Below are 10,186 nucleotides of genomic sequence, written 5' to 3'. Positions count from 1 at the left end.
CGACACGTGTCTGTTGCGCGAGCAGGGGGTCATTTCATTGATTCCTCTCAAAGGATGCATTACCGGAAGTGTCACTCTGTTCATTCACTCACTTTGATTTTTCAACGAGAAATCCCGCCACCTCCACTTGCTCCAGTTCGTGCGCTATTGGGTCTATGTTGACCTCACCTTTCCTGGGGCATTTCTATTAGCTTGTGCGAATTTATTTGTAATAGGAGACAACACTAGTTTATTATCTGAGTTGTATTGTTAATCAGTAATAAACTGAGTAAAGCGGCTAATCCTAGCCAGATTCAAACAAAGGATGTACATCATCTCTTAGATTATTGACGATTGTGGGATAAGGCATAAATGAGGGCACATTTCCGAAAGAGCTCCCCTTTCCTGGGAGGTTATGCTACAAAAACCCACGTCACTGATTTTAAACTATTCTAAATATCATTTCAAGCCCTCCTTTCTTTCGGTGCCAAGAGACAAGCCCTTCCCCCTTCCCACCCAATCATTAAAGCTTTCTGTTTCTTTGTTAGTGTTCCAGGTTGAGTGTTTTATGTGCTGCACCTGTAGTAGTCCATCTTGCCAAACTTCATCTGTCTACTTTGGAAGTAAACACACTTGCAACCATAGCCGCAAGAAGAGGAGGCGCAGTCCACGAAACGAAACCACAGATGCTGTCCGCGGTCATTAACAAACACCGTCATGCAGTAAGGACTCTTTAGGCACTCTGAGTTACACTAAAGTTGAAACACAGCGAGTTAGAGAGGAAGGTATTGTTGAATGAGCGAGATAGAGAGCGAGTGAATAAAGAGAAACGGTGGATGTTGTGTGAGTACGTTTGAGAATGCCTTAGTAAGGGTTTTGTTAATGAGTGCCCTAAATTCCATAGAACACTAGTATCTAAATTTTTTAGAAAATTAACACTGCCACGAGAAATGCTTTTATGACATTGGCAAATCAACATCATTAAATGTAAAAAAATTGAAATAATATCTTACTGTCGAAGGCCATTGTATGGTTGTCAGCAAGGTATCAACATCATTAGGTAATACTGACGGGTCGATCAATCAATGGTTTATTCCATCCTTTTGCAGCCAAGGGCTGAATTACAGGGCCCGTCAGCAGGACACAAAAAATATTTAATACATTTGAAATTTAAATGACACAAAGTCGTTCATGCGGTTTGTCCTCGCAACAGTCAGGCGAATTGACTGGTGACCGGAGCGTAGGACACGACCGTAGGACATGACCTCTGGGGTTTGAATAATCCCCACAAGTGAACCATCTTCCCTACATGACCTAACAAATCTTCGGCATGCGAACATGCAAGGGTTCCAGACTGGCGGCATTAAGCGCCTGGTCATACTGTAGGTTAGGATAAATAACCCGCAAGGCTTTCTTTTGCACCCGTTCCAACATATCACTGAGGTACTGGGGCACGGCCCAGGCCGGGGAAGCGTACTCGATACTCGATCTTACTATTGAGCAGTAAACGCTCACAAGATCCTGGGTTGAAAGACCACTCTCTTTAAAAACCCGTAGGCCATACAGTCGTTTAACCGCCGTTGTAGATGGAATCGCAGTGGATTTTCCAAGTAAGATCGTTTGCGATGTGGACCCCTAGCAGCTTATGTGTCGAGACTCGTTCTTCGTTCAATTACAGATCCTCCGATCATCCGAGGCCCTTAGGCTACCGAATTGTATTTCAAGGGGTTAACCACCATCTCCTTACATTTACAAGTTGATGTCGGAAGCAATTAGTGGTAGGTAACTAGGAGATTTCCTTGGAATTAACTCAGTAATAGTTGCGTCATCCACGTATTTCAACCTAGTGCTCCAATCCTGTGCCAGCCTGTTCACAAGTACCGCAAACAACCGTGCCTAAAGCCCTCTAGTACCCTAGATAACTGTGAGGTGAGTGAAATCGGGCGCAAGTCAGAGTCCCAAGCTTTTGGAGGGCTGCACTTCGGAATGGGCGTAACAATAGATTCCTCCAATCGAGCAGGTATGAAGCCTTGGCTTAAGGACGCGTTATAAATATCACGCACGACAGGAGCAAGTTCAAAGGCAAAGTCCTACCAAAACTTATTGGGTATAGGATCTGGGCCTGGGGATTTATTTGCCTTTACGCCCTTTAATGCACGGAAAGCAGTACGATCGTCGACCAGTAGCTCACTCGGAGCAGGGTAGATCATGCCAGGGTCAGGGGGAGTCAGTGGGATGAAATCAGAAGTAAGACTTGCGATGAAATTGTTGAAGGTTAGGCAAGGTCGTTGGCAGTAGGATTAGTGTCGTCCAGCATCTGTAGGTGCCAGGGTGAGGATCCCTAAGTTGCAACTTTGTTTTTATTGTTTCTTCCCGGAAAACAATCAAATTATAGGTGCAACTTAGGGAATACTAACCACTAAAGCAATAACCACTAATTACTAGGTACATTCCCAACTAATTCCTTATTGTTCAATGCCCTTGCCGCTTGACACCTTAATTATTTTGAGATTTAGGGGGTTGAAATGGAGAGCTCTGGTTGGTCGAGTGGCAGTGATTATTTTCTAAAGGTTGGTTCTCACTACGACGCAAGCGCAAACGGAAGTGAGAATCGGTCAAGCACAAGCGCATCACAACTGTGAATCGGTCAAAAACAATCGCAACACAAGTGAGAATCGATCATAACACAATCGCAACACAAGTGAGGATCAGTCAAACACAAGTGCAACACAAATTAGAATCAGTCAAACACAAACACAACACAAGAGAGAATCAGTCAAACACAAACACAACACAAGTGAGAATCAGTCAAACACAAGCACAACACAAGAGAGAATCAGTCAAACACAAGCACAACACAAGTGAGAATCGGTCGAACACAAGCGCAACACAAGAGAGAATCAGTCAAACACAAGCGCAACACAAGCACAACACAAGAGAGAATCAGTCAAACACAAGCACAACACAAGAGAGAATCAGTCAAACACAAGCACAACACAAGAGAGAATCAGTCAAACACAAGCGCAACACAAGTGAGAATCTGTCAACACAAGCGCAACACAAGTGAGAATCAGCCGAACACAAGCGCAACACAAGTGAGAATCGGTCAAAGACAAGCGCAACACAAGTTAGAATCGGTCAAACACAAGCGCAACACAAGTGAGAATCGGTCAAACACAAGCGCAACACAAGTGAAAATCGGTCAAACACAAGTAAGAATCGGTCAAACACAAGCGCATCACAAGTGAGAATCGGTCAAAAACAAGCGCAACACAAGTGAAAATCGGTCAAACACAAGCGCAACACAAGTGAGAATCGGTCAAACACAAGTGAGAATCGGTCAAACACAAGCGCAACACAAGTGAGAATCGGTCAAACACAAGTGAAAATCGGCCAAACAAAAGCGCAACACAAGTGAGAATCGGTCAAACACAAGTGAGAAGCGGTCAAACACAAGCGCAACACAAGTGAGAATCGGTCAAACACAAGTGAGAATCGGTCAAACACAAGTGAGAATCGGTCAAACACATATGAGAAGGGTGCATAACAGGTTCTTTAGGGTGCATAACAGGTTCTTTAGGGGGCATGACAGGCTCTTGAATCCTAGGTTTTTACTTGCGGGATTTTACTATAATATTGTTATTAGAACACTTACATATTTTGGCCGCGTAGTTGTTCGCCGTCTTCTCCAAGCATGACAAGGATATGTTTGTATCAAGAAAAGAATCGCAAAGAGCACAAGAACAGTCCGCATTGACATTCTGTAATAAGAAGTGTACTGTAATACAGAATAGAAAATAAAGTTAGAATATAGTCTAGTCTAGTCGGTAATTACTCCTTCCCCTCTCTGATTTTCGTTGTTCTATATCATTGATATCGTCTACCATTGTTCCTGGGGAAGTACTTGTACCGTATCGTAGTTCCGTGTAGTTATAGTTAAGCATCACTCAGAATTTGTTTTTATATTTTTGCCTCGAATATTGTAAATTTGAACAATCCAAAACTACCTAAATGGTACAAAACTATTGACCCTTCCTGAGATATAAATCCAGCTTATTTCATCGAATGGTTTGTTCAGAAAGTATTTTTATTTCGAAGCAATTTTCATAATTGTTTGGATCACTTCACCTGTCTGGAACACGTAGGACGATATCATCGTCATCACAAGCCAAAAAAGCATTTTCGCAACAAAAATGACTAATAAGCATAAGCATTGCGCCCTCCCCCCAAAAAGATATAGCAATTTTTAGATGAAGTGATGCTTGTCGTACTTGTATACATCTATTTTAAAAAAGGTTGCACTTCGTTTCGTGGATGCGGTGTATCATGGGATCTCATTTTAGACAGGCGGTAGATTCAAAATATGCCGTCAACATTTTCCTCAACGTTCTTTCGGCTAACAAAAAGTATGTCATTGACAGGTATAGAATTATGGGTGTGAAAAAGTTCACAAATTTTAGTGAGTGGACACAATTTCTACTTTCGCTACACTGCGGAAAAATTGTCGGGAGAAAACTGGTTTCTACTGGGATCCCGAAAAGACTAGAAAGACCGGTGAAACTGTGGCCGTAATTTCTTGTGATTCGTTTTGTCCTAGAAGATAATATATAGATTTAGGCATTGCCTAAAGCATTTGTTTTCCAAATATTTTACATAGTTTTTTATGATTTTTTTTATAATTTCTACCTCTGAATTTGTTATTTAATTATCTATCATAGGAAATCATTCATATAATTTTATGGCCACTATAAACAAGAAACACTCCTGTAATCTGTTGGAAAATTGGTTGCCCTACCGGTGTGGTTTAATAATAAATTAACCTGCCTATCCAGTGCTTTTATCAAGAGTTATTTGCCAAGACACAGCAGTATTAGTAGAGGTGCAGCGACTTGCTTTGATAGGTTTGATATTGCTGAAAAACAGATCACTTTTGTTCATTTCTTTTTATGTACTGCCAAGTTCAGTGAATTTTATGTACCTTTTTTTCTATAAATTCATTGTTTGATTAATTTCTAGGATTAGTGCAAACTAGTTGGTGAGGTGAAATAAACTAAAAAAAAATCCCCCTCACAAACAAAGAATTTACAAAACTACTTTATTTACAAAACTTTGATTTTTGTTCTTACCAAACAAAAATCAAAGAAGAGAAAATATGAGATATAACATACATTCGTTTACTCTTTTTGCCTTTTAGTCCGTCTCAGATTCGTATTTCGTTGTTTGAGAAATTAGCTCGGAAACCTAAAGAATTAAATTGACACGAGAAATTATTATTTGGACAGAAATGGCAGAAGCGGAATTATTTTTCTTCGAACAGTTAGCATTTTAGAGATATATTATTTATAGGAGCACCATGATTATAAATAAAAACAGTACAAAATATAAGTTAAGTTTCTAGAGTTCCTTACGGTAATGGAAAACTACAGATTATAAAAAAAAACACGATTGAAAATGATTTGAACATTAGCCTTTTTGAGCGATAACGAAAAACAAACAAAAATAATTATTATTTTAGTGTTGATGAGAGAAGCCGTTTAGGTGTATATTTTATAAAATAATTGAGATAATACAGGCATTCTGATTGGTGGGATTGGTCACTTTCATAACATGATGAAGGTCATGCGATGACGCAGCATAAAATCGTGTAAAGGGAATTCGTGCACCCTCAGTCAACAACCCAACAACTTTTACCTTTCAACACTGAAAAATATAATTCTGCGGGAGAAAATGTGCAAAATAAATCCTAATAAATGAACAACCAAACGATGAAGTTGATATTGCTTGATATTGAAGCCAGTTTTTCAGTTTTTTAAACTGTTTTCTACGCGCGAGCTAAATGGCACTGAATGACGCCATTAGCGCGTGCTGTTGTAAAGTTTTTTGTCTTTTGCGTAGGATTAGAAATAATTTTATAATAGAAATAAAACATTCTTTTTGTGCCTTCATCAAGTTTTGAAAACCTCGGTGTCTGTTTGGGGAAGAAATCTCGAGCAGATGTGAAGCACTGTACCTGCCGTCTTGTGCTCTCCACTGATCTGCTCTCGAATTCTCCAAGACAAAAACACCCCGGTTTTCAAAACTCAATAAAGGCACGCAAAGAATATTTTATTTAAGTAAATGCGGGAGGCTCGAAGTGCGCGTTTGTCGTAAGAAAAAGCTTTACAAAACCAGACTCGTCCAAAACACCAGCATATCTGGGTCTCACATAAGGATGGTTGCCCAGTAATCAGCCCTAAGTTCTTTTCGTCTATATTTGATCGAATTAATTGAAATATTTTGCAAGTAGGTTTGACTAAAATTACAGATACCACGTAAACTTTAAGTAGTAAATGTATTGAGGATAGAGCAAATTCAGATCATATGCTTCTTTAGATGATGTTAGCTATCTTTGCTAAAGTAAAAGTTATTCTAAGATCGACTCTAGCACAAAGCTCTCCATGTTCCTGAAACTTCAAATTCCCAACTCGTCCGTACGAATTGTGAATCAATGCTTCCAAATTTTGCGAATATCGCCACAGTGTTTACTTTGACCTCCCAAATAAAACCACACTTTATCAATTGAAAAGCCTAGAAAAATCTCATCTAAATAACCCGCTACCTAAGATCTTGGGACTATACGAAGCGTGCATTTTTAGCACTGTTTGGAACTTAGTTAATTTCTCCCACGTTGCCTATCGGGTTATGACACATACATCCGCGATAACCAAAGTTCGACGTTTTTTTTAAATAGCTGTATACTAAAACAATACCGTCATATGGAGAAAAAAAGACTGCAAATTGTAAGAGAATGGTGCCAAGGGAAGCAAAAAAATACACATAAAAGATCATTTCCATCGATCTGCAAAGCCTCGAACCCCCAAGTACCCCATCTTGGCCAACGCCATTTTTCTTATAAATCTAGTTCATGGTGGCCATTTTAGGATTGTAAATTCAAATATTTCTTTCAATTTAACAAAAACAGGACAGCGCGAAGCGCTAAAAAAATTAGCGAGATAAAATGTTATCAAAATTAAGCAGCTGCTTTTTGAACTATTTAACTAGAGCTTACACAACTTTTATATGTAGCAAAATTATAGCATGTTGTCTTGTCTTCGACAATGGTCACAAAAGAAAAGGAATAAAGGGAAATAACAGATTACTTACCTTGAAACTCAAAATCTATACTTGTTTTAAAAGGACTTCAGCAGGCATGAGACAGCATCTGACATATTATGTTTAATGTCGCATTGTCTTGATTTTGCTGGAAAAGACCACCTTTGGGGAAAGGCAGCCGTTTGCGCTAGCTTGGTTTTGCTAAGAGAGTAAGAGAGCACTATGTAAACGTGTTAATAGAAAAAGTTACTTAGTAACTGAAGCTCCTACACAAGAATTTCTTTTCTTCGCTAAGTTGTTTGCACAAATCAGAGGCAGAAGGCGTTGCAAATATATCACTTCTTTTTATTCCTTTTTTCTATTATCGATAACATATAATGAAGATGAGTACAAAATACAGCATTCACACAAGGAACCATTTTGATATGCATAATGTGCTAACTTTGCTTTACAATTGACAGCAAGAAATAAGTTTATTAGTGGTTTGGCTATGTCAGCATTTTATTTGTTTTTATTTTTTCATAATTCAGGTTGGTTTTGTTCTTCCCCGTCCACACATGCAAGAGCAGTGGTACGTCTGCTTTCGTAACAAAACAACAAATTTAGTCTTCTACAATAGGACTACGGAACTGTTCAGCGGCGTAGCCAGGATTTTTAACAGGAGGGTGCCCAAAAGGTCCTTTCCAGACATTTTCTCCTGTATTTTAGATAATGTCTCATACATTTACTGTATTTTTGGCTGCTAGAAGGGGGGCCCGGGCCCCCTGGGCCACCCCCCTGGCTACGCCCCTGCTGTTTTAGGGGTTCTGATGGCATTATAATATTACTATTTACAATGTTACAATTCAGATATAGTATGAAGCGGAATCACCGAATTATATATGCTGCTTAATTGTCTACATCTGCCCCCGAAGCCCAGAAAGCGTTTTCTTTTTGTTTAGTCTCCTTCAAGTAGATTATGAGCACAAGAATATTTATTGTGAGTTTCATGAGTTTCGGAAACTAAATAATAAGTTTTATGGCCTAAAGTAGTTATTCATCATATGCAGCATGTGCTGCGCTCGTTCGCGAAGGAAACAACAGTAGTCAAAGATGGAGAATATTGGCCATGTAAATGACATAGCCGAAACATAAAAGATGAATTAATAAGAAATGTAAAGAACTCACCCGGGCTCAAGTTGGTTTGCTCAAAAGGCGCCAACTGACTCTTGCGAATGCCAAGAGGGGGGTCTAGGGATTGGCCAATGTGCACCCCATCTCGTGATGACGTCACCGGAAGTTAACTATACTCTACATTTCGGCCATAAAATTTATTTTGATGTTCAAAATTCCATTTATGGCCTCAAAGTAGTTAATAACCCAATAAATTCATTAATCCTATGCAACATGTGCTGCGCTGGTATCAAGTCACTTCGTCCACAAGTCGGCAGTGTTTTCTTGTTAAACAACACAACGGTCTCGAAGCGGCGTGATAGACATCGCTTATCTTAAGCCGCATCACTGAAATAACACAAAAATTACTAAACAATCCTTAATCTACGTATTCCAGGGATTAATTTGGTTCTAGTTACGTAGGGGTTCGTGATGTCTCCAAGGAATAAGAGCGAAATTTTCGTGTTGAATTTGTGTCGGCAGTGTTTTCTTGTTAAACAACACAACGGTCTCGAAGCGGCGTGATAGACATCGCTTATCTTAAGCCGCATCACTGAAATAACACAAAAATTACTAAACAATCCTTAATCTACGTATTCCAGGGATTAATTTGGTTCTAGTTACGTAGGGGTTCGTGATGTCTCCAAGGAATAAGAGCGAAATTTTCTTGTTGAATTTGTGTCGGCAGTGTTTTCTTGTTAAACAACACAACGGTCTCGAAGCGGCGTGAAAGACATCGCTTATCTTAAGCCGCATCACTGAAATAACACAAAAATTACTAAACAATCCTTAATCTACGTATTCCAGGGATTAATTTGGTTCTAGTTACGTAGGGGTTCGTGATGTCTCCAAGGAATAAGAGCGAAATTTTCGTGTTGAATTTGTGTCGGCAGTGTTTTCTTGTTAAACAACACAACGGTCTCGAGCGGCGTGAAATACATCGCTTATCTTAGCCGCATCACTAAAATCGCACAAAAATATTTACACAATTCTTAATCTACGTATTCCAGGGATTAATTTTGTTCTAGTTACGTAGGGGTTCGTGATGTCTCCAAGGAATAAGAGCGAAATTTTCGTGTTGAATTTATGTCGGCAGGGTTTTCTTGTTAAACAACACAACGGTCTCGAGCGGCGTGAAATACATCGCTTATCTTAGCCGCATCACTAAAATCGCACAAAAATATTTACACAATTCTTAATCTACGTATTCCAGGGATTAATTTTGTTCTAGTTATGTAGGGGTTCGTGATGTCTCCAAGGAATAAGAGCGAAATTTTCGTGTTGAATTTATGTCGGCAGGGTTTTCTTGTTAAACAACACAACGGTCTCAAGCGGCGTGAAATACATCGCTTATCTTAGCCGCATCACTAAAATCGCACAAAAATATTTACACAATTCTTAATCTACGTATTCCAGGGATTAATTTGGTTCTAGTTACGTAGGGGTTCGTGATGTCTCCAAGGAATAAGAGCGAAATCTTCGTGTTGAATTTGTGTCGGCAATGTTTTCTTGTTAAACAACACAACGGTCTCGAAGCGGCGTGATAGACATCGCTTATCTTAAGCCGCATTACTGAAATAACACAAAAATTACTAAACAATCCTTAATCTACGTATTCCAGGGATTAATTTGGTTCTAGTTACGTAGGGGTTCGTGATGTCTCCAAGGAATAAGAGCGAAATTTTCGTGTTGAATTTGTGTCGGCAGTGTTTTCTTGTTAAACAACACAACGGTCTCGAAGCGGCGTGAAAGACATCGCTTATCTTAAGCCGCATCACTGAAATAACACAAAAATTACTAAACAATCCTTAATCTACGTATTCCAGGGATTAATTTGGTTCTAGTTACGTAGGGGTTCGTGATGTCTCCAAGGAATAAGAGCGAAATTTTCGTGTTGAATTTGTGTCGGCAGTGTTTTCTTGTTAAACAACACAACGGTCTCGAGCGGCGTGAAATACATCGC

At 39.4% G+C, this 10,186-nt stretch overlaps 1 long non-coding RNA gene across 1 annotated transcript; it reads right to left on the bottom strand.

The window, feature by feature from the left end:
- Positions 1-228: 228 nt before the first annotated feature.
- Positions 229-8,326, bottom strand: LOC116617940. Its single transcript, XR_004295949.2, has 4 exons — positions 8,239-8,326; positions 7,123-7,272; positions 3,635-3,757; positions 229-731 (listed from the first exon to the last, which is right to left on the bottom strand). It is a non-coding gene; the product is annotated as an uncharacterized LOC116617940 (long non-coding RNA).
- Between the last annotated feature and the right edge of the window lie 1,860 nt (positions 8,327-10,186).

The sequence above is a fragment of the Nematostella vectensis genome, chromosome 5, assembly GCF_932526225.1.
Source record: "Nematostella vectensis chromosome 5, jaNemVect1.1, whole genome shotgun sequence".
Classification (NCBI taxonomy): domain Eukaryota; kingdom Metazoa; phylum Cnidaria; class Anthozoa; order Actiniaria; family Edwardsiidae; genus Nematostella; species Nematostella vectensis.
This window is presented reverse-complemented; position numbering and strand designations above follow the sequence as displayed.